Source organism: Crocuta crocuta, unplaced genomic scaffold (assembly GCF_008692635.1).
Source record: "Crocuta crocuta isolate KB4526 unplaced genomic scaffold, BGI_CrCroc_1.0 scaffold113, whole genome shotgun sequence".
NCBI classification, from domain to species: domain Eukaryota; kingdom Metazoa; phylum Chordata; class Mammalia; order Carnivora; family Hyaenidae; genus Crocuta; species Crocuta crocuta.
In genome coordinates this window covers 1,414,639-1,438,657 of record NW_027530368.1, presented here as the reverse complement: position 1 = coordinate 1,438,657, position 24,019 = coordinate 1,414,639, and the positions used below count along the sequence as shown (strand labels likewise).

General features: G+C 43.0%; 1 protein-coding gene and 1 pseudogene across 1 annotated transcript in view; one reads left to right on the top strand and one right to left on the bottom strand.

Annotated features, from left to right (window-relative positions):
- SLC4A5 (solute carrier family 4 member 5) overlaps nt 1-15,208 on the bottom strand; it is a 107,258-nt gene extending 92,050 nt beyond the window's left edge. Inside the window, 1 exon segment of the mRNA XM_077766262.1 lies at nt 15,194-15,208. The gene's annotated coding sequence lies outside the window, so the exon portion shown is untranslated.
- On the top strand, nt 978-20,811 carry LOC144233510 (adaptin ear-binding coat-associated protein 1 pseudogene; annotated as a pseudogene).
- The last annotated feature ends 3,208 nt before the right edge of the window (nt 20,812-24,019 follow it).

Here is a 24,019-nt window from a genome sequence, read left to right as displayed (position 1 = left end):
GTGGCGGCCAGCCATGTGACCAGGGTGGGGGAAGGGACGCTCCTTCAGGGTAAGGGACTGGTGCCTGCTTAACTGACAGACCAGGGTCATGCAGGGTCTAAACAGAGCATAATCACAGGCGGACAATTTTGCTCTAAATTTCTTCTTGGATTTTAACTTTGTGATCCTCTTACTGCAGGGTTGTGTTTCAGCACAGGTTTCTAAATGCTTGTTTATCTCCCTACGTGATTTCTATACTAGGTCCTTTTCGGATTCTGTTTTGGGGGNCCACCCCCACCCCACCCCCACCCCTGCCCAGGGCCACCCATTTTACAGATGAGCGGCAGCACTTCTTGGAGCCTGTAGAAACCTGAGTTTGTATTACACACTGTGGGGACCCCAACTGACTGGCACCCAAGTTACAGCTTACTTGAATATTTTCAGCCTTTAGGTCATTAAAGCTTTGAGGACTGCTGAGATGCCTCTGATGAATCTTAATCACATTGCAGGTGCCTAAATCTGTAGCTGTCAGATTAGGGCACGACTAGAAACTGTGACAGTTTATACTTGTGGTCAAAGAGTTTAAACATGCGTAGTTATGTTTATGTGTCTCTATCACAATCTTCTTAAAACACTCCAAGATGATCCTTTTGGAGGGATCAGGGAACATCAAAAGCTGCAGAGATACTTAATCTCAAAGACCCTGAAGACATCTCAAGACCACAGCCATGTGAGTAGCCTTCTAGATCACCTCTGCCTCTCTACCCAAATAGTCTATGCTGGCTTCCTGCTAACCAAAATGGGGATGGTAGTAATGATGGTGAAAATGGTAGAGGGAGAAGTGGTAGGTGGAATGGTGGAAGTGGAAATCTGGTAGTTAGGCATAGATGGATGTGGTAGAGGTATAAATGGAGGTGGTGGAGGTGATGGGCTGTACATGGAGGCCGTAGAGGTGTAGATGGAGGTAATGAGGTATAGATGGAAGTGATGAGGGCTAGATGGAGGTGGTGGAGGCAGTGGTGGTGATGGAGGATGGGGCAAGAAGGCTTCTGAATGATAAAGTAGGAGATTCTTGTTACTATTATATGGATGACACTGAATGAAGCTGACCTGCTGCAACTACAAGGGTGAAACGGGAAAGCCCTGGCATTAGAAGTCTGAAGAACCTTATTCTGTCCCCAGAGCTGTGTAGTGTTAAGATAATCACCTCACCTCTCTGGGCTCCAGTTTTCTTGAAGCTGTTTGTACTTAATACATGGTATCTTGTTAGGGGAAACTCCTCCATCTCCCTCTAAGCCCTTTACCCTTCCTATAAAGTAGTAGCTTCAGTCCTTTTGGAAGTCTTGATAAGAGTCCTTTTCACTTACGTCTCTGCCTCCTCACTCACTCTTACCTAGAGGAGGATGAGTGACTCAGGCGATTAGAAAATTTGGGAGAATAAAATGGGTATGTGCCATGACTCAGATCCTTCTGAGAACTGCCTGCTTCAGAGCAAGTCCAGGCTGTGCTCCTCTCCTCCTCTCTTCACAGGAAACTTTCAGGGCAGATTCTCACCCTGTAGGTAGGGAGTCTTCCAGTGTTGGGTAGAAAAGTTTAATTCTGGGGGGTGGGGATTTGGGAAGTGTGATTGTGGTTGTACATCCTAAACCAAATTTTCTAATCAGCTTTACCTGTTACAAAGTTATTTTGATTTGTACCTGTGTGACTTCTGTATCTTATTTCTCATTTGATGCCAAGCATAGAGGGAAAGACTGTAAACAAGTATCATTCTCAAATTCCAGTGCTGACAAACTAATCAAAGAGCCTGCATGGAGCTGATTGGACTAAATGGTCTCTAAATTTCCTTCAAGCTCTAACATCCTGTGATTCTACATGCCTGTGTCTCTGAAGCAGAACAAATATTCGTGAAGCTGGCAGAAGTTTGAGACTCTTAGCGGAGAGCTTCCCAGTCTCTGCCTCTCTTCCCTCCTGCTTTTCAACCTGATGAAGACCTCTAGTGTCCACACATCTTCCTCTTCTCCCCCTCCACCAGCCATGCATGGCTTCATTTACTCCCATTCTGGTCTGGACCCCATGATGAATGACTTCACTCTTCCCTCAGTGATACCCACAACATCTTGTTCCTGTCCTGCCAATCTTTTGGTCTTTGTCAGCCCACCTTCTACCCTTCTACTCTTTCATTGAACTCTTTCTTCTCTGGAGAAACCCTGTCTTCAGGGAGAGAGAACAGAACCAAGACACAGAGTAGTAGAAGTGTGTGTGTGAGAGAGAGAGAGACAGACAGGCTAAGGAGACCAAATGGAGAGAGAGAGAAAGACCTAGTCCAGTGGTACCTATAGCCAACTCTACCCCTGCCCTTCCCCCATGGTTCAGTTTTGTGAGTGAAAAATGTTGAAAGAAGATCTGGCCATCCCATTTCTCTCCTCTTTCTTACTTCTGGGCTCTTTCACTTTACTGCCAGGGAGACTGTTTGCCCCGCTGGCATTAAGCACTGAAACAAGTGCTTGAGGGTTTTGTCACTACCAGAGAGGTAACAGCTGAGACTCATGCATTGGCTTAGGAGAAAGGGAAGAGATTGGACCCAGTGGGTTCTCAGTCAGAGGTGTTTCTTCCCCCTCCCCCCCCCCCCCCCCCCCAAGGGAACATTTGGCAATGTCTGGAGACATTTCTGGTTGTAACATAAAACTGGGATGAGAGCTCTACTGGCCTCTAGTGGGTAGAGGCCAGGGATGCTGCTAACAACCTAAAATGCACAAGACGCAACCACAACAAAGAATGAGCTGGCCCAAAATGTCAATAGTGTAAGGTTGAGAAGTCCTGGATTAGACTCTTCAGCCCCCTCCGGTTCTAGAAACCAGGATGCCTATAACCCAGGCCAAAGGAGCACTTCACACAGGCCCACATCAATCACCAGGATGCTATGAGAGAGGGAGGAGGGGCAAAGATTCTTAGTAATTTGCAGCTTTTGACGTCTGGGCTTCCTTTTCCTTTGTAGACCCAGCAGACAGGGGTGGTTATTTTATAGAGTCAGATTCCCTTCCATCTTCTGGATAAATGCTATCTGAACCCCACCTGGGTTTAGGGTTTAGGTAGGTTTGACATAGGGTCCTGGCATAGGGGGTGAAGTGTCATGAAGGAAAAGCAAGCTTCCTACCCTGGTTTTGGTGGGAATAAGGAGTCATTTGGGGCTCCAGCAGGCTTACCTAGAACTTTCACCCACAAGAGGTTTTCCACAAGCTGGGCAAGCCTCATGCCAGTATGTGAGATTTTTTGCTCTCAGATTGTTTGTGCGAAGCTTTGGTGGGTGGTACAAGACTGGCTGCCCCAGATTCTTGTGCACTTTAGCTGCTTTTGAACTGTATCCAGGGTTGGGGAGGGAACATACTGTGGGATGTCAATACCCAGGAAGGCAAAAAAAAACAAAAACAAAAGATGAGAGATACCTTAAAGGGAAGCTGAGAAGCCTGAGGAAGCCTCAGGTTATGCAATGGATGGGTTCTCTCCCTACTTCATCTCCATCTACCCCCATTCACTGCTGTGACCTGTGGCCAGTAAAGGCACAGACCTCGGCTCACTCTGCACCAACCACACTGCACATCCTGCTGTTCCTCTAACATCCTAAGCTCATTCCCACCTGAGGACCTTTGCACTTACTGTTTCCCCAACCATCAGCTCTCTCATGTGTTCAGCTTTCTGTTCAAATGCTATCTACCCAAGAAGGTCCTCCCTGACCAGTCTGTCTAGAATACCCCTTTCTTTAACTCTGCCTTATTGGTCTATATGGAATTTCTATCCAAAACCACATTATATGTTTGTTTGTTTGTTTGTTCATTATTGTCTATCCTTTATTTTTTTTTAATAGTTTATTGTCAAATTAGTTTCCACATAACACTCAGTGCTCATCCCCACAAGTGTCCTCCTCCATGCCCCTCCCCCCCTCCCCCCACATCCATCAGTCCTCAGTTTTTGTCAGCATTCAAGAGTCTCTCATGGTTTGCCTCTCTCCCTTTCCCCCACCATTTCCGCCCTTCTTCTCCCCCTTGTTCCTCCGTCAAGTTCCTCCTAATCCTCCTATACGTGCAAACATATGATATTTGTCCTTCTCTGCCTGGTCTATCCTTTAATATGGCAGGGACTTTGACTTGTTTACTGAGGTATCCCTGACACCCATAATAGCTTATAGATGGATTGTTAGAATCCTGGCTCCAGAATCTATGGGATATTGAGCAAGTTACCTACCTTTTTTCCCCTTAATTTCCTCCACTGAAAAATGGAAATATTAATTGTATCTACCTCAGTGGTTGTTATGAGAACTGACTGAATCAATATGTATATAAAATCTTAGGTCAGTGTCTGGCCCATAGCACATAATTAGTATCAACTACTAATAATTAGCACATTCCCAGGGCGCCTGGGTGGCTTAGTCGGTTAAGCGTCCGACTTTCGCTTAGGTCATGATCTCGCGGTTCGTGGGTTCGAGCCCCGCGTCGGGCTCTGTGCTGACTGCCAGCTCAGAGCCTGGAGCCTGTTTCAGTCTGTGACTCCCTCTCTCTCTGACCCTCCCCTGCTCACGCTGTCTCTCTCTCTCCTAGAAATAAATAAAAACATTTAAAAATAATAATAATAATTAGCACATTCCCAGGAAGTTCACAATATGTCTATTCTGAGGAGGTGGGGTGTGGTATTCCTGGTAATTTGCAGGAATGGAGACTTCGCTGTTAATTCCCTGGGAACCAAAATCCCTCAGCAGGCCAGGAACCTCTGCATCTGCTCTCTGCTGCCCTCTGAAGGTTCTGGGTGAAGGCTGGCCAAAGAGGACTGTTAGGGACTCCACAGACCACTATTTCCCACAGAGAAAATAGTGGTCCCTTTTCTTAAGCAAGCCACACTCCCAAGGTGGCAAGCTTGGCCCTTGACAAAGCTGCCTTGGGAGCCATCATTTGACAAACTCAATTAGGAATCACTGAGGCCACAGTGAACTGCAGGCACCTGGGAATTCATCCCTCAGGCTCCAGGAGAGACCCAGAACAAACCCAGTTCTCCCTTCCCCCAAGCTCAACTTCNGTGATCTGTCAGCCAACCTAAGCGCCCCTGGAAAGCCGTTTCCTCGGCCAGTGCTTCATTCCCTGTTGGACTGTGTGTCACCATATGGGTCAAGTGATCTTCATGTTGCCAGCTTAAAATGAGAGGAAAAATCCCTCCTCTTGGGGCCCCTGGGGGGTAATTCATTAACAAGAATCTAGGGACACCCACACTGTCAGATGGAAAGACTTCATTTTCAGTAATGACAAAATTCCTAAAACATCTAGAAATAAACTTGCCTAGAAATGCATGTCTTATATGAGAATGTGATAAAATTTTGCTAAGAAACAAAATAAATCCTAGAAATAAATAAAACATTAAAAAAAATTTTTTTTTTTAAAATACAATTCCAATGGCATTTTGGATGAAAATGACCGAAAAAATCATGATTAAAATATTAGCTTAGAATTTATTAAGCTTTTACTATATGCCAGGATCTGGGCTGAAAGTTTTACAAAATTACCTCGAGTTAACTCTCTTAAAATAACCCTATTTGATCATTCTTGTTTATGAAAGAAAGGGTTAGGCAGTGGTTAAGAGCAGGAGATCACATGACTTTGGGCAGGATACTTACAACCCTGAGACTTGGTTTCCTCATCTATAAAATGGGAATAATAGTATGTATCTCATGAATTTATGTTTAGGGTCAAATGAGGTAATTTGGAATAGTGCCTGGCAAGTGCTAAGCACTTAATTAATAAGAACTACTGTTACCCTCATTTACATATAAGGAAACTTAAGCTCTGAGAGGATAAAGTAACTTGTCCACGTTTACACAGCTGGTAAATGGCTAAACTGGCCTGGGGGATGGGCTTAGGGAGGCTTTCCTAACAGATACAGAAAATTATAATGTCATAATAGTTAAAACAGGAAGCACACCTAATATAAGACATTTCTCTTTTTTTAATTTTTATTTATTTTTGAGAAAGAGACAGAGTGAGAGTGTGGAGGGGCAGAGAGAGAGGGAGACACAGAGTCTGCAGGATCCAGCTCTGAGCAGTCAGCACACAGCCCTATGAGGGCTTGAACTCATGAGCCATGAGATCATGACCTGAGCCAAAGTTGGAAGCCTTGCAAAACAATGTTCTGAATGCTCAGCCAATGCCTCCCCAGCCTGCTACTTTCTTTACTTCCTTTCTTTTCCCCCATTTAAATAGCCAGACCTTTCTGTGCTTTGCCTCAGGGAGGGCCTATGAAAGCAGAAAAAAAGAGGGAAAAGGAGCCTCTTCCTTAGGGCAAAAGAAAAACCCCTGAGCAAACCCAGACTGAAGTATGGGAGAAGATGGTCCTATTGATCTAGGCTGTCCCCTCCCCCTCATCCAAGGTGTCACAAAGATAGGGAGAAAGACTCAAGTGCTCCACCATGACCTGCATGTACCAACAAACAAGGACTAGATGGGACAAGGACACATGACATCAAGTGGAAGGGTCTAAGTAGTTCCTTAAGAGTCCAGCACCCCACCCCATTCCAACCCTAAAATGGAAACTGGAACTGACAGAGATTTAAGTGTCAGCACCTTTTTTTTAAGTGGGGGCTTAAAATATAGGTGGAGAAGTTTAGAAAATAAACTGTGTCTAATATACATCAGTTTAGGGCCTGAAACTGATATTCCAAAGGATAGATTTGGAGAAATGAGCTATTAAAATTTTTTCCATTTAGAGGAGAAGCTTGGGCAGTGGACAAAGGCAGCAATGTATTCATTTGTTGGACTCAGCACATTCATCTCTGCCCTGAAATTAAATGTGATTGTCCTTAAGACTAGGGTTGAAACTGGCATCTCAATTTGCCTTGGACAGTCACCATCTGCCCACTTGTCTTGGCTTCATTGTTAGTAGTGCCCCCTTTCATTCTCAAAAAGGATTCTGGTTTGGGCAATCAGTTATGTGGTTACTCTGTTAAGATTTTAAAATTCAAGCAACACTGTGGGTGAGCAACTCTCAGCTAGGTGCTGTGAAACAGAAAGGACTTCCGGGCAGGGGTGATTAGAGGCCAGTGGGGCAATGAAGTTAAGTATCTGGAGGGGCTGAGAATCTTGCCTGGATAGAAAAGGAAGGGGCAGGTGGTGCCTCACAAGAGGAGTCTTGGTGAGGTTGAAGGTCAGGTGCTGTGTGGAGTTAAGAGAACACTAGTGGGGTTGGAGTGGGATTTTGGAACTTAATATTTCAGACACAAACATCTCAGGGTAACAGCATGGCCCAGGTTATGCCCATAGGAGGAGGCAAGAAATGGAACCCAAATTGCATTTAGAGATAGAAACTAGGCAGCTAGTGAGAGACTTGGAAGGAGGGTGTTCTACTCTATACTCTTTTACTCCTATTAAATTATTAATCTTGTGATTGTATTACCTATTCAGAAAAATACAGAAGCAAAACGGAAATTTTAAGGAACCAGGCTACCTTGCCCACAGATTCTTCTAGATAAACTGTGGAATCACTTTGTCAAGTTTTTTTTTTTAAGTTTATTTACTTTGGGAGGCATGGAGAGGGAGAATCCCAAGAAGGCTCTGCACTGACAGCTCGGAGTCTGATGTGGGGCTCAAACTCATGAACTAACTGTGAGATCATGATATGAGCCAAAGTCCAATGCTTAACTGCTTAACCGAGTGAGCCGCCTGGGTGGCCCCATTTTGTCAAGTTTTTAAAACCTCATTTGTAAAACATGTGGCCTTTAAACATTTGAAAGGATGCTCAACCTTATTTTTTTAAAAAGAAGCAAACTCTAGTCACAGTCACAGTGAAATGCCTTTTTTTTTTACCCTTCAGATCAGCAAATATCTAAAGGTTTCACAACCACAACAGTGGAAGGAGATGGGCCCTCTTCCACACAATGGCTGGTGATTCTGCAGTTAGCCACAGACTCTCTGAGGCCACTTTGGCATTATTTACAAAACTTTAGAATGTACATACTTTTGGGTAGCAGCAACTCTTTGTCTAGAAATTTATCTTACAGATATAGTCCTACCTGTGGGTAAAGACGTGTACTTTGGGGGCAGTTACCCACCCCCTGCATTTATGTCAGAGGATTACCATAGGGATTAAATGATATAATACATGGAAAGGATTTTAAGGAGGGCCTGGCACATTATAAATGCTCAGTAAATTCTGTATGTTACTATTACAGCATTGTTTGTGGCAGCAAAGCACTGGAAACAACCCAAATATCCATCAATAGGGGACTGATAAAAAGAAGTTTTGTCTGTACATTGGAAAACCATGAAGATTTTAGATAGAGTGTATACTCATGGGGAACCTGGGTAGGTCAGTTGGTTAAGCAACAGACTCTTGATCTTGGCTCAGGTCATGATCTCACAGTTGTGAGATTGAGCCTCACATCAAGCCCTGCATCAAGCCCCACTTTGGGTGCACAGCCTGCTTAAGATTCTCTCTCTCTCCTTCTGCCCCTCTCCACCGGTTGCACGCTCTCTCTCTCTCTTTCTCTCTCAAAAAAAAAAAAAATAGAGTGAATACTCTTTAAACTTTGCTATGAAATGATCTTTTAGACATATTATTGTTAAGTGGGGGGGGGAAGCAAAGTTTAGAAGGGTGCTTATGGTTTACCCCCATTTGTGTGTGGGGCAGGCATGCCTATGGCTGCACAGTCTCTCCTGGGAAGAAATCACAAGAACTTGGTTTCAGTGAAGATTCCTGGGAGCAGAACCGGGAAGGCAGGTGCTCAGGGGCCACTGTATAATCACTTGTACCTTTTACATTGTCCACCATAGGGATGTATTTTCTATTCAAAAACAATTAAGTAAACAGGGACTCAAATAGCTGCTAGTACCATACTCCAACATTCATTATTCACAATAGGCAAAAGGTGGAAACAACCCAAATGCTCATCTATAGATGAATGGAAAAATACAATGTGGTATATCCATACAATTTAAGATTTTTTTAGCCTTTAAAAGGAAGGAGGGTTGTCTGGCTGGCTTAGTCAGTGGAGCATGCAACTCTTGATCGCATTATTGTGAGTTCATGCCCCACCCTGGGTGATGAAATTACATAAAAATAAAATCCTGAAATGTTTTTTTTTTTAAATAAAAGGAAAGAAATTCTGACACATGCTACAACATGACTGAACTTTGAGGACAATGTGCTAAGTGAAATAAGCCAGACACAAAAATATAAATACAATGGTTCCACTTATATGAGGTACCTAGAATAACCAAATTCACAGATACAGAAAGCAGAATAGTAGATCTGGGGCTGGGAAAAGGGGGATTGGGGAGTCACTGTTTAATGGGGACAGAATTTCAGTTGGGGATGATGAAAAAAGTTCTTGATTCAGATGGTGGTGATGGTGGATGTACAATAATGTGAATATACTTAATGCTATTAAATTTGGACACTCAAAAATGGTTAAAATGGTAATTTTATATTATATATACTTTACCACAAAAAACAAATATTTTAATATAATTTTAAATAGATATTATTTTAAACACTTTTAAAGTCTTTTTTTAGGTGGGCCTGAGTGGCTCAGTAGTTGGTTAAGAATCTGACTTTGGCTCAGGTCATAATCTCACAGTTCGTGGGTTCCAGCCCCACATCATGCTCTCTGCTGTCAGAACAGAGCCCACTTCAGATCCTCTGCTCCCCGCCCCCACCGCCCCTTCCCCGGCTCACATTCTCTTGCCCTCTCTAAAAAGTAAATAAACATTAAAAAAATTAAGTAGTCCTTTCTTACTTTGATTGGAGTGCTGTTAGATATAGAAATTGATTAGAAGGAGCTGTACTGTATGGACCACCACAAAGAATGAGCCCTATCTGGAAAATGACCCTGGTCTCCAAACCCTGGCTTTGACCATGCCAGGTGAACCTGCCATGCTGACTGGCTTCTGGGGGATCCCTGATACAGAGCAGAGGTGAAAGGCTGAAGCAGAATCAGGAGAAGAGGGTGACTTCATCCAAGACAGGGAAAAGAAAGAAAGGGATGAGATATCAGGTAGGAGCAGAAGCAGAGGTGATTCCCACCTGTAGGAGTGTGTAGCTTAGGGGTGGATTTTGAGGTTGGTAGAAAGGCTGACATTCAAGGGATCATCAAGGGATGTGTAAAAGAATTACCATGTCCCCACTGAGGACCCTGGTGAGGCTGGAGATCAGACATGAATAGAGAGAATTTTCCTACTCCTCTCACCTCTTCTCCCTCCCTGGGAAACAACCCTCAAGCATTCGCAGACCCCTCACAACTAAATAAGTGAGGAAGAATAGAAACCAGGACTTTCCATCCAGACACCAACCACTATAGGCTTCTCTTCTTCAGCAGCACCATGCTGGGATGGGAAGAGGCCTCAGTTTTAATTGAGATTAAAGTGGGGATTATCATTGGGATCAACATTATAATATCTGAAGTGAGACTGAGACCAAGGGTGACCAGAACAATCATGTGACTTGCCTAAATTTCATCCAGGGGCAGAGCAAGATCTGCTACCCAGAATAAATTTAAGGAGCAATAAGAGGTAAAAACCAGGTTCCTTTCTGATTTTACCCCATGAGCCATGCTTATTTAATGGAACAGTTACACATTATCAACTGTTACTTAACATGCATAGATCTTGCATCTCCCACTAGATGAATCATAAACTCTTTGAGGGCAGGGCCCCCTATGCTATTTATCCTCATATGGACACCACAACCCAGCAAAGTGCCTTGCATGTACACAGTAGGCACCGAAATGGCTGCATTTCTGACCAAGAGGGATTATCCCCTGTGAGTCAACACCAGGCCATTACTGTACTTCCACCAAGCCTGGCACAAAGGTGAATAGCAAGTTCTGGCTGAGTTGAATTGACTCTCCTTAAAGACAGAGCCTGTGTTCAAGGAATTCTGGTATAAAATGATGTTGCGGGTTACCCAGACTTAAGAGTAAAAGGCACAGAGATGAAGTAGGTGTGGATGATCATGTTCTCTGTCTCTGTTCAGGCTGCTCTCGTTCTGAATTGAGGAGAAGGCTAAGACACAAGAGGAATTTGCAATCAGACCCAACACATACCCTGTGATACCACGAGTGAACGATGCAAGTGCCCCATTAGGCCTGGAACTGAGCTGAATTCATTTTTTGAGTAAGGAATCTTGAAGAGCTCCTGTCTTCAAGATTATATAAAATGATCTGAATTATGTACTTATGAGATAATAAATTAGCTGAAGAAGCACAGAGCCCAACTCTTTAGATAAGGAAGTAGTAAATCTCAAGTGGCTCAAGAAGCAAACTTTTCTACAGATGAAGGTTATGAAAAGGAAACGAAAGACCAGCTGATTCTGGTGTGGGGCTGGTAACGCTGGAGAACACACTCTGTCATCCATTTCATGTGACCACCTCACTCCTCCTGAATGATCTCTTTTGCTGGCATGGCCTCCATCAATGGTCACAGGGCAGGGAGGTAATAGAGAAGATATTTGAGCATCTCCATTAATAAGTCCAAGTGCCTGATTGCTGCCTCTCTGAGATGAACTTAACTGAAGGGAAGATGGGCAGGCATTCCATCAAGCAATGGCCAGTTACGGAACACCTTCAGTGAATAGGGAAAGATGGTTCTCCTCAGACTGAGCAACCCAAAATAAGCTAGGAGGTTTAGGGGGAGAAAGAGCACAGTTGGTGGGTTTTTAGGATGCTCCTGAGAACATTCCTCAGCTTATGAATTCACAGCTCATTCCCAAATCCTAGGAGAGTAAAAATACCCTTTCTCAGGGACAGAAGCCCACAAAGCCAAGGGCTCTGTATTTCTAAGTCAGGATTTCATCAAGGGCTGGGTGACCCTTTCTTGGATACACAGCAGATTCACAGGAGTCCTGATATGCAAGAACTGCGCAGTCTGTTACATCTAGGAAGAGAGATGAGGACCGGTTCCCTGGCTTCTCATGCATCACCTGTCTCTCGTTCCCTAGAGCCTTAGGAAGCGGATCTTTGGTAAAGGATGCCTCCTTCAGGGGGACAGCTTAGTTGAAATGGGGATTTTTATACAAGTCTCATGTATCCTGGACTCTTAGGAACCTCCAAGAAGATGCTGAAAATAACCCTTATTGAATTGGAAGAAGCTTGAAGTAAACACAGGACCAACCACTGTGACTTCCATGGCTAAAAGCATGGATTTGAGAAGGGTAGTTGGACCTCTGTACAGAGAATCTCACTAGATCCAGATAGCAGCCCCTCAGTGCAGGTCCGACCTCACACAGATGCACACGGGCATAGACGCGCTCCTCTCCAAAGGTGGGGACAGGGGAACACAGAATAGCAACACTACCACAGGACAACGTGGTCATTATCCGATTTGTCCTTCTCTATGTTGAAGTAGTTGAAAATTAATTTGAACGTCAGATTGTTCCTTATCTTTGCTCTCTCAATCTTGCACAGACCTTTAGCAAAAAGCAACAAAATTCTCACCTGACCTTACGTGGGCTTGGAGATTCGTGCCTACACTACTGGGTTCATTCATTCACATCCCAAAACCAAAACCTACAGTCAAGCTGTTAACTCCATATATTTAAAATCCACTCTACTCACCCGTGCTGTAGCCTGTTGCTCTGGTGCCCTAGAATCCAATCCTTTAGGGTGGGCCTTACAGTTGGAACCCACTGCCTCTCCTTTTTTCTGCCTCTGCTATTAACATAGCCTCTCCTCTATTGCCTCACCAACCAAAGATCTTAGAACCAGAAGTCTTTGTCTATTCACAGACACTGTAAAAGTAACATTCGTTTTTTAAGTTTTTTAATCTAATGTCTGTGTCTTCTGTAATTCTTACTGGTTTATCTAATCAGTGTGTCCTAGGGAGATTTATTGTTGCTGTTTAGCTTGCCCAAGCACAGGAAGCCAGCTCAGGCATTTACCCTGAGAGAATCAGCTCCTTTAAAAGAGACAATCGTCAGGGGAAATGGCAGATCTTCTGCCTCTTCTCTCCTTAGCCTGAGGCTAAGGAGAACGTTCCATATCCCACAGCCCTTCCAGCTCTGCAAAACCCAATTCCTGACTCTTTAGAGAAGGATATGAACTAGAGAAATGAAGGCAGCATTTGAGCAAATCAAACCTTACAAGAAAAAGATTGCATACTTTGTGATTTTTCAGTTTTGTGCTGATTTTTGCCCTCATTTTAACTGCTTTGTTAAGTAGGAAAGACACTGAGGGAGCATTCAGTGGGAAGAGGACAAGACAGTGAGTGGGAAGTAAGGGGGAAAGAAGTGGTAGTGAGGGCCTGCACATGGTGTGGGGGAGGGACACAGTGTTGGGGTGAGGGCACATGATGTTGAGGGGTGGACACCCAGGACTGGGAGGTATGGGCACACAGTGTTGGAGCATGCAGGCACACAGGGTTGGGGGGTGGGCATACAGGGTTGGGGGTCAGCACACAAAGTAGGAGGAGGGATGAAGAGGAGTGTGCTGAAATCTCCAGTGCTTAGGCATCTCTAGACACCAAGCATTGGGCCTGGTGACTCATACACCTTCCCTTATTTAACTCTCACCAGTTCTGCCAGGTGAGGCTTTTCATCCCCAGATGAAATGTTGCAGATATGGAAACTGAGGCTCAGAGAGTGTAATAGTAGTCCATGGACTCACAGATGTAGGAGGAAGAGCCGGGGTTGGAAGTTCCAGTAAAAAATGAACTCCACTCCTCTTCTTACTCAGGCCTTATTGTAGATTTACTGAATGTCTTCAGACCCATGTTTCAGGGTTTACCTTCTCTTTCAGATAGGAACTTTATCTTCTGGCATAAAGTCCTCACTCTCTTCCCAGCTCACTGGGGTTTCCCCCCAGTGGAAAAGCCACACATGCAGCAGACATATGGGCAGGTGTGTTTTGGAGACAGTGGCTGAGCCTTAACATTAACCCTATACCTAATTTTTTTCCACAATCCATGGAATCAAAGACTAGTAAGACTAGGATGACTGACTCAGCTTGGTTTGCCTGGCACTTTCCCGGTTTTAGCTCTGAAAGAACTGCAAGCCAGGAGACCCCTCCATCGTGGGAACATCAGGATGGCCTGGCCCAGAAGGTACGGTCTCCAGCCTCATGGAAGTGAACTGCCCTGGCAGCAGAGTGTTGTTCTGCTTGTGTCCAGTGTCCACCGAGAGTTCGCTGGAACACTTGCCTGTTCCCCTGTCCAGCTCTAATGCCATTTTTGCTGTCAACCAATGCACATTCTTGTTTACGTTTTTTTGGCTTAAAACAAAAAAAAAGTTATTCCAAGAGTCCTTATTTACTTTGAGAGACTTTCTGCCTTGCCATAGAAAAAAAGCCATTCAATTGTTGTGTGTGAACAAAGGGACAGGTAGGGTGGACCGTGGGGCACACACGCCACTGACTGCCACAATGCCTGCTGTCCCAGAGCCACAGGGTTTCCCACTTTACCTTATTCTCAGGTGACTCCCTCTTTTCTCTATGTAAGGAGGCAGGTTCCTCAGCAAATGCGATGCAAGCATAGTTAATTGGTAGAACCCAGTTTACATCCAGAAATCTAGCAGCAAAGGATACTGAGAAATAAGGTTTTGGGCTTTCCAATCTGTCCAGTCACAGGAGGTGAAAAGGAGGGGCGCCTCAGTGGCTCAGTAGGTTAAGCATCCAACTCTTGATTTTGGCTCAGATCTTGATCTCACAGTTCATAAGACTGAGTCCCAAGCTGGGCTCTGTGCTGACAGCACAGGGCCCATTTGGGATTCTCTCTCTCCCTCTCTCTGTCTCTGTCCCTTCCCTGCTTGTGCTCTCTCTCTCTCAAAATAAATATAAATGTGAAAAAAAAAATGAAATAAGTAAAAAGGAGGGCAAAAAGGATCTTAAGAGAGACTATCCAAGAATGTACGACAAGGTTTTTAAGTCTTTACCAATTGATAAAGCTACATTTGGTCTTCCAATTGACTATGATGTGTTTGTTCCATAAAATAGAAGCCAAGGTAAGAGGGGGTGGGAGTGAGCAGCATTCCGCCCTTAACTGTGCCCAAGCCTGGGCCACTCGGCCATAGCTAGGAAGCAGGCTCTGCAAGAACATGGCAGGCCCACGTGAGCCACATGAATACAGTCAGACTGGAGGACTTTCCTGCCAAAGGGACAGGTGCTGGGTGTCTGATCCCAAAGAATCAGACTACTACAGGCTACTGTACAGTAGCCCTCCTTATCCACAGTTTCACTTTCTGCAGTTTCAGTTACCTGCAGTCATCCGTGGTCCAGAGGCAGGTGACTCTCCTTTACCCACAGGTCAGTCGTAGCCTAACGGTATGTCACAGTGCCTACATCATTCACCTCACTTCATCTCATCACGTGGGCCTGTTATCATCTCACAGCATCACAAGAAGAAGCATGAGTACCGTGTAGTAAGCTATTTTGAGAGAGAGAGAGAGAGAACACATTCATGTAACTTGTATTACAGTATATTGCTATAATAATGTTATTATGTAATTGTTATTAATGTCCTACTATGCCTACTTGATATTAAACTTTATCATAGGTATGTTGCATATAGGAAAAACAAGTATATATAGGGCCTGGAGATGTACTCCGTGGGTAAGGGAGAACTACTTTACTTGTTTTCCAGCACTGCTTTGGAATTTTTTTCCCTTTCCTTTCTTTCATTGAAAAAAAAAGTGTAATTTCAGGTGAACTTAGGGAGGAAAGAGAAGTAAACGTGAGAGTTCAGTTCATCTCGAACTAGAGTTTTTGATTCCTACTGAGGTTGACTTTTTTGCACCTGATAAAAACAATTGGAGTTTTTGTGAATTGCTATTTAGTTATGGTTATATCAGTGTGTTTCTCTTTTTCTTCTTTATGTATAAGAATTATTTATCATCTATTGTAAATATTTTTCTGTGTTTGTCATTTGTTATTCAATTTTGTCAATGGCCTTCCCATCTTTTCCTTCCAGGAGGTCCAGTGCACGTGTGTGTGTGTGTGTGTGTGTGTGTGTGTGTGTGTGTGTGTTTTAATGAGGTCAAATTTATCCATATTTTCCTTTAAGGTTTCTAGTTTTGTTGCCAGTCTCAGAAACACTTCAACCAGCCCCAGGTTTATGTACACCTATATTTCCATCTAGTTCTAAAAGCCGTCTGACTAGAATTTAGTATATGGTGTAAGACAAGGATTTAACTTTATTACTGTTCCCCCGTGTTACACCATTTCTCAAATTATGTATCCTCTATCCACTAGTTTGAATGGCTGCTTTTATCACATCCCAAATGTTCCTGTGTGCTGGGTCTGTGCCCAGCCAACCATCCTGACAGCACATTACACACTCCGTTACCTTTTGCTACCCTCCGCCCTCCCCTCAAACCACTCTGTTCTGCATTTTCTCCTACCATGTCACAAACATTTCTCTGGCAAAGCTCATCATCAGACTCCTAATAGCCAAAGTCTGTGGATGCTTTTCAGAGCTTTTCTTGATGGACCTCTGTTACATTTGACATTGTTGACAATTCTTTCCTTCCTGAAATCCCTTGTTTCAAGGTGGTTTTGTTTGCCTGTTTGTCTTGGTATATTTTGGGACTTCTGGATTATTAGGTATGTGCATCTTCATCTTTGCTAAATAATGCCACAGTGTTTTCCAGAAGGAATGTAGTACTTCATACTCCCACCAGCAGTGTGCAATAGTCTAATGGGATTATTCAAGGACAAGCGTTGGTAGAACTGGTATGGTTTGGATTTCTCGTCCCATGGCAGTTGCTCAGTCCCCCCTTTGCACATTCACTCCACAAATCTCCTCTCTCTTGTGAACTTGAGTCCTGTTGCTTGCCTAAGCCAACCCCATGACCATTCCCACTCTCCCCACAACATAAACCGATTGAGAGCTTTAAAGTCACACCTTCCTAAAACTGCATTTTTGCATTTTGCGCTCTGTTCCAAAATCACCAGAGTCTTCCCAGGGCAGTCAAATGAAGTCTGAGTTTCTTGGATTGGCACCCAAGGCCTTCCCCTGCCCAACTTCCTCATTCTTTCTAACATTTATTTTCCTCCACTCTTTATAGGGTGCACTTGAATTCAGGCAAGGAGACCCATCTTGACGCGAGGGTTGTAAACAGTGCAGCCACTCTGCAAGAACAATGTGGAGATAGTTAATAAGGATGAAAATATACATATCAAATTAATGAAGTTTTGGGGTGATGGGAGGTTCGTGGGGCCTGGAGCCAAGGGCCAAAAAAGAATTCTTGAAGATGTCTTTGGTGCAAAAATGGTGATTTTATTAAAGCATGGAGACAGACTCATGGGCAGAAAGAACTGCACTGGGGTTGTGTCAGGAAGTTCATTATATACCCTCAGGTTACAAGGGGGTCAGGGATAAAATCTCTAAGGTATTTTGGAAGCAAGGTTTCCAAGACCCTGAGGGGCTAGCTGTTGCTAGGGAAATACCACTTATTACCATTTAATAAAACCTCAGTCATAAGACCCTTCACATGTATATCGGGAGGTCATAAGCTTGGAGTATGATTGCCAGCATATATTTTAGGGCAGTTGATATAAAGGAAGTAGATTCACAGGATCATTGAAGTTGGGATAATGTTAAGCTAGGATTCTCTTCTGTCCCTAGCAAAGTGTCATCCTTGAGGCAGCTGAGCTCCTACAGGGAGGTCACTCTGCAGGTTTCAAGAACCTGTCAATGGGCGGTAGGCAGTAAAGGAATTTAATTTTTCATTTGCCTTAGTTTCCCACATTACCATGGCAAGCACTTAAGCCCCTTTCCTTTGTTCTTGGGTAGCCAGGAGTGTTGGAGCAATAGCACACATATTCCTCCTGGGGTGTGTATGTGGGGGGGTGCTGTTAGCCTGTATTTTGCCCTCAGCTTACCCTACACTCCCTCATCGAAATGACCAAGCAATTTCACCTTTGTTCATGTGAACCAGGCCAAGTAAACAAGAATATTTATATAGCATAGTTTGTAGGTGCTCAAACTTGGAAGCAACCCAGACATCCATCAAGAATAGAATGGATAAGTAAGTTCCAGTCTCTGCACCCCTCCTCACTCTGTAGTCCTACTGACCTAGTGTCAGGGGGGATGTTTCTTTTTCAGACAACATGTCTTCATTTAAAACAGGAGCCCAGGGGCACCTAAGTGGCTCAGCCAGTTGAGCATCCAACTTTGGCTCAGGTCATATTTCCACATTCATGAGTTCAAGCCCTGCATCTGGTTCACCGATGTCAGCACAGAGCTTGCTTCAAATCCTTTGTCCCTATCTCTTTCTGTCCCTCCCCAAATCATGCTTTCTCTCAAAACTATATTAAAAGACAAAACAAGACACACCTGGGTGGCTTAGTCGGTTAAGCGTCCGACTTTCGCTCAGGTCATGATCTCACGGTTCGTGGGTTCGAGCCCCGCGTCGGGCTCTGTGCTGACTGCCAGCTCGGAGCCTGGAGCCTGTTTCAGTCTGTGACTCCCTCTCTCTCTGACCCTCCCCTGCTCACGCTGTCTCTCTCTCTCTCTCCTAGAAATAAATAAAAATATAAAAAAAAATTATAAAAAAAAAAGACAAAACAAAACAGGAGTCCAACTACCTACTTTACAAAACAGGATTTTTTTTCCCCACTGAAAAATGAATTTCCTATATCATTGTGTAAATATGCAGGAAAATTCTAACAAGTTGTGGTCAACTACTTGTGTTTTATCATTGTGTTAAGCATCTATGTGCTTTTTCTCTTTTTTAATCCATTTTTAAAAGTTTATGTACAGTAAAATTCATTCTCTTCTGGTATTCAGTTCTGAGTGTTAACAAATAATTACAGCATTTTTTAAACAAAGGAGTATCCATATAGGTCTAAAGTAATTTATCTTAGATTTTGTCCACTGAGACTTTGGAAAACAAAGCTTGATTTCATAATTTGGTAGGCAAGCTGTATTTGTTCTACAAGTTCACAAAACTTCAGTTTCACCTATTGGTACTTGCTCAATTGTTTGCATAGGTTCTCATTGTCTTCTAGAACAGCCAGTCCTGGGCTGACCCTTTCCATGAAGATTAGAAGGGAAAACAGGCCTGGATTTCAACTCTACAGAAACTTGACAAGCCATTGCTGCAGGTGAAGGGCCCGGCCAAGGGTCTTCTAAACCAGGTACCCTCCACTGCTAAGTACATAGGTGACCTAAAACTCTAAGAGAAGGTCTGCCATATCTGAGCTACCTTGTCATCTAGAAAGTGTCAAGCTTTGATAGCCTAAGCATTGAGGGAGAGTGAACACTTGTCCCCTCATGTCTCCAAGAAACGCAGGGAAACTTGGACCTTTAGTAATCACACAGTTTTCAGAGTACATTAAGTCAACTAAGCTAACTGTTTAACCATAAGTCTGCCATTCCATTTGTTTTGATATGATGCAAAAAAGTTTTTAAATTTTTCATTGATTGAAACCTAGAAATACCTGTATGCCATCCCATCAAGAGACCAACTTCTACTTCATCCAATATTTTACCTTCCCTATCCCAGTTGTTTTGACCTTTTTTCAACTGATGACTTTGAGAATGGGATGCTAAGCCTCCCAAGGCCATGGGATGCTGGCTTTGATGACAAGCCCCTCTGGTGGGGTAGGAATTAACATATCTTACAAGTTTCCAGGTGGTGCTGATGCTGGTGGTCAGGGAACCATACTTTGAGAATCACAGCTGTAAAGGTAACAGTTATAGGAAATGTGAAGGCAGAGTAACTTATTAACACCATGAGGATATATTTTAAGTCCAGACTGAGAAATAGTTCCTTTGACAAATAAATTATACGGAAAAAGCAAGTAAGAAAGAACCTAGAGAGGCACCTGGGTGGCAGTCAGTTGAGCATCTGACTCTTGATTTCAGCTCAGGTCATGACCTCACAGTTTTATGAGTTGGGCCCCATGTCAGGCTCTGGGATCACAGCACAGAGCCTGCTTGAGATTCTCCCTCTCTTTCTCTCTCCCCCCACCCTGCTCACACTCTGTCTCTCTCAAAATAAATAAATAAACTTAAAAAAAAGAAAGAACCTAGAGATTAAAAGAGATTTAACAGGCATGGAGAGCAGAGCCAAGATAGCAGCATAGTTGAAATATAAAACTTGATCTGTGTATGAAGCTGGATGTCAACACTTCCAGATTTTGCCCAGGGCCTCCAACAGCAGGTACAGACTGGAATTCAGGCCAGCCTACTTAGACTGGGCACCTCCAAATCACTTCAAAATGGAAGGTTGCCTATCAACTCAAGTATAGAATATATCAGGAGCTCCTTGCTTGAGCACCAATAGAAAACAATATCTTACCATTGAGGAGGAGGTAGGGACAGATTCCAGCTTCTACTGTATAATCTGGTTCCAGGACGACACTGGGCATAGTGCTTTCATTGACATTCACTTCATAGATGTGATGCCTTTGACTTTAATATCCTGCAAAATCACTTCAAGTGGATAAAGCAAGTATCTAAGATATCTGAAGAATCTCAAGAACTGGACATTCATCCCAAACTGGATCTGGGCTTCAAGGAAGGTTAGATCATCAAGTTGAGTAATAGGAACATTGCAACCAAGAGATGATATGTTTCTAAGCCCAGGACTACAGGGCACTGGAGGCCTAAGTTTACTCCCAGCCCCACCTGGAGGCAAAATCACTATTTCCCCCTTCCTCCCCAGAGGTTGTGGCAAGCAGTCATGTCGCCCCCACCACCCATTCCAAATCTAACCATGGAGGCAGTGATGTAGATATCCTAGGCTTCTCCCACTCCTGTCATAACACCAGCTCCAATCTCTGAAAAGTGGCTTGGGGGAGACTTTGGCACTGCTTCCAGCTCTGTTCCAAATCTGGCACCCCAGCCATCCAGCTAAGTCCAGTACTGAATCGCCTTGGCAGAACATCAAGAACAGACTTGAAGAATAAAAATGACCTTGAGAAGATAGGAAAGAAAACCCCATCTTTATGAAGAAAATGGAGGCGGTACAGAAAAGACTTTTTCTAAAGAATTGCAATATATAATGCATTTGTTTGGGGGCTGATCAGAATACTTTTTTAATGTTTCTTTTTGAAGAGAGAGAGAGGGAGGGGAAATCCCAAGCAGGTTCCACACTATCAGCACCATGCCCCATACAGGGCTCCATCTCACAAACTGTGGGATCATGACCAGAGCCAAAATCAAGAGTCAGCACTTAACCAACTGAGTCACCCAGGGACTCTGAATGATCAGAATACTTACACTGAGACAGTGGATATTCTTGAAGACCTTGTCATAGAGTTCATCCTGAAATGACGCACAAAGCAGTGTCAAACGAAAGACAAAGTCAAGTACAAGTTAAGGATTTCATCTTTTTGATTTGTAAAGACCTAGGGAAGTTTGCTAAGGCTATTAGTGATTACTGTGAATAAAGAATTGAAATGAGCTGGAAAAGAATTTGACAAAGCCTACTATGAATCTTGACACTTTTTGTAGTTTCTGAAGCTTCACTATCTTGTGGGAAAACCATGTATAATAACTGAATATTTTGTACAGTAAGGTTCGTGTAATTGAAAGATGGAGAAACACAAAATTTTCATGTTTTAAATTTTAGAGTGATATTTGAGATTTTAATTGCCTGATTTGATAATACTATACTTGGATTACTTATTGGGTTTTAATGACCACACAAACGTTAAATTATCTTGCAAACCACACAGTTCCTTCTGACTTTTGACTAGCTAAATGATGAAATAGTACTTTATTAGGTGTCTTTGGGTCATTGTAAGCTATACTATAGCTATTTATTTTTATTTTTTAAGTAATTTATTTTTTATAGAGATAGAGAAAGCACAAGCAAGGGGGAGACGGTGGCGGGGGGGAGTGGAGAACAGAGGATCTGAAGCAGGCTCTGTGCTGACAGCAGAGAGCCCAGTGTGGTTCTCGAACTCACAAACCTTGAGATCATGACCTAAGCTGAAACCAGACACTGGACTGACTGAGCCCTTACTATTACTATAATGTTATTATATATAAATACGTAACTATTTAACCAGCTACTCCTACTACAGCTATTTAATATGTGAAATCTAAACGTCGTCTTTACCCTGTGATACTTGAAATATGTTTCATGTATTTTCAAGTTTGTAGACAACAGTAATCTAACAGTTTTTAAGGATAGTGAACTGTTGAATCACTATATTGTACTCCTGCAACTAATATCTGACTGGAATTTAAATAAAAATTTTTAAAAAGATAGTGAACTGGTTTGTGTTTCTCTTAAGTGGATGATATGGGAATATAGTCTTTCTAAGGATGTTTCTCTGTCTTAATAGATAATTTCCTTCAGAGACACCTGGGTGACTCAGTTGGTTGAGTATCTAATGCACTAGGTGTGGAGACTGCTTGGGATTCTCTCTCTCTCTGTCTCTCTCTCCCTCCCCTCCCTGACTCACACCCATGTTCTCTCTCAAAATAATAAACTTTCAAAAAAAATAATTTTCTTCCATATTCTTTAGATAGCAAGTGATTTGGGGGAGAAACTAAATTTCACATGAATGCTTGTGTTGGAAGGCTTTTTTGACTTAAAAGCTTTGGGTCTTAGACATGATATTTGTCAAGTTGTAGAACTCATTTTCCTGGATCAGATTAAAGCTTCTCGCACCCAAGTACTAACCAGGCCCGACCCTGCTTAGCTTCCGAGATCAGATGAGATCAGGCGCGTTCAGGGTAGTATGGCCGTAGACCAGATTAAAGCTTCTAAAATACATGCTTTTAGTAGTAGTTGGAATGGAATTGCTAAAAAAGCTGATGGCAGAATAAGTATTTGGGGTAATGTTTTAATATATTTGTTAGTATTTGTTAATTGCAGAAATGTGTACCTGTTAAAATCAAATATGGCTATGGAAACCACTTCCTCAACTTCCTGTAGTTCAGGATACACATATTTTGTATGTGGTTAGCTATTAAATTATTATTATGCTTAACTTAAAGGATTGAAATTGCATTTAAAGAGATCAGTGAATGTTACTATTTGTGAAACTGAGCATTTTGTGTGCAGTTTATAAACAGTATGAATCAGTAATTGGGAAAATTCTACTTTCTTAACCCATTAATACCAGTAATAAAATATGGGGAAAAAAATGACCCATGACTCTGGAGACAAAAATCTTTAAATTGGAAACCCCTCTCTGTCCCAGAACTAAAACTACTAGACAGTCTTTTTCTTAACTTTACCATTACAAGCTGGTTTATGTCATTTGATGACATACTTGCTGTGGTACTTGCTATGTGTCTACCACCTCCTGCTCACCATCAAGGCGAGAATAGTGGGAGTTACCATACCTGTGGCTTACTGTGAACGGCTCATCAGGCCAAGGAGAAGTGGCCTTAAATGTTTATAAAATTCTCCACCTTTTAAATTCAATTTCTTTCAGTCATCTCAGACCCTCATGTGCCTCTTTGTGAAGTCCTATTTAGCAATTTCAGGGCACAAAAATCCTTACATTTCCTTCTCCCCTAAGCCAATTCTCTGAAAGTGGATAGAATGACCTGAGTGCTTATAAATCCAGAATTTGGGCAGGGATGGGGATGGAGACTTCTTTCCTGGGCGCTGTTCTGTACCCTTCTTCACTGCATCCAGTGTTGACTGGAGCTCCATCACCTTCTCGTGCGTTCACATGTCCCTTCCTATGGTAAAAGGTTGTGTCAATGGCATCTCCACTATCCTCTTCTGTTGGTTGAAAAGCACATCATCATCTTTGGGCAGTAAGTATGGCTTGGTTAAAGGGAGTTCAAGGGGCTTCTCAGTTATTTTCTACAGAAGTGTTTGTTTTCTTGTAGCTCCATCCTGTTGGAGCATGTGAAGCAAAGCTTCACTTGGTATTTGCCCCATGTTCAATCAAAAGTCATGGGTTTAGAATTTCTAACCTAACCTGTGGAGCAGAGAGTTTGAAAGCACTTAGCTTGCGATCAATACCCACATTGCTATGCTGCCTGGGTATCTGATCCCTTTCTGTTAACATTTTTTGGTGAATCTTGCAGTTCTTCAGTAGAAATGTGTTACAGCATCATTTATAAAATTGAAGGGCCATAGCTCCAGCTAACTGACAGGCTTC